Source organism: Alexandromys fortis, unplaced genomic scaffold, assembly GCF_014885135.2.
Source record: "Alexandromys fortis isolate MF-2015 unplaced genomic scaffold, M_Fortis_MF-2015_v1.1 scaffold_60, whole genome shotgun sequence".
Lineage (NCBI taxonomy): Eukaryota > Metazoa > Chordata > Mammalia > Rodentia > Cricetidae > Alexandromys > Alexandromys fortis.
The window spans coordinates 4,882,307-4,883,060 of NW_026067946.1; positions in this window are offsets into that span (position 1 = coordinate 4,882,307).

Genomic DNA, 754 nt, shown 5'->3' on the forward strand with positions numbered 1-754 from the left:
TGTATATAATAAGATGTTAAAAGTATTGTGTGTGATACTTTTGTGGGAAATTGGCATTTTCAATGCTTAAAGTAATATATATAGCAATTTTATTAAACATCGATGCTATTAATTTTAATGTCACATATGAGATAACCTATGAATAGTGGGATAATAAATATATAAAAATTAATCTTATTTGCAATGGGATGTGTCTATGAAGAATGAGATCTTAGGGTAAGGGAAGATGTGAACTCAAGTTCTCTTCAAAAATTCACAAGATTAAATTACTCTCATGGAAAGTATTTGTTTGTATTATTGTATTTGAAGACAGGGTTCACTAGCCCAGGCTGGCCTCAAATCACACTGATCCTTCTTTCTGCCTTAGCCTCCTCAGAGTCAATGAGCCATCATGGCCAATTCTTGTTTTTTGAAAACAGAATTATGGACCTTACTTTTTCCTCAACAGATGTAGACAACAATTTCTATTATCAGATAAACTGATCTTAAGCAAGAACTCTCCCCTTTCTTTTGGTTAAGTATATGAACTTTGACATAACATAATTTTATCAAAAGTTATATATAATCTAGCCAATATGCAGGAAAATAAATGACAATGATAAGCTGGTAGTAACTGAGTCAATAAATAATATCATAAAAATAAAAAAATTCATGAGAACAGGGAAAACTTTAGAACTACTAAGAATAGAAGCGTTCAGTTGCCAATATAGTTCAACCCTGCAAATTGAAACTTTATAACTGGTAATTTCATGCT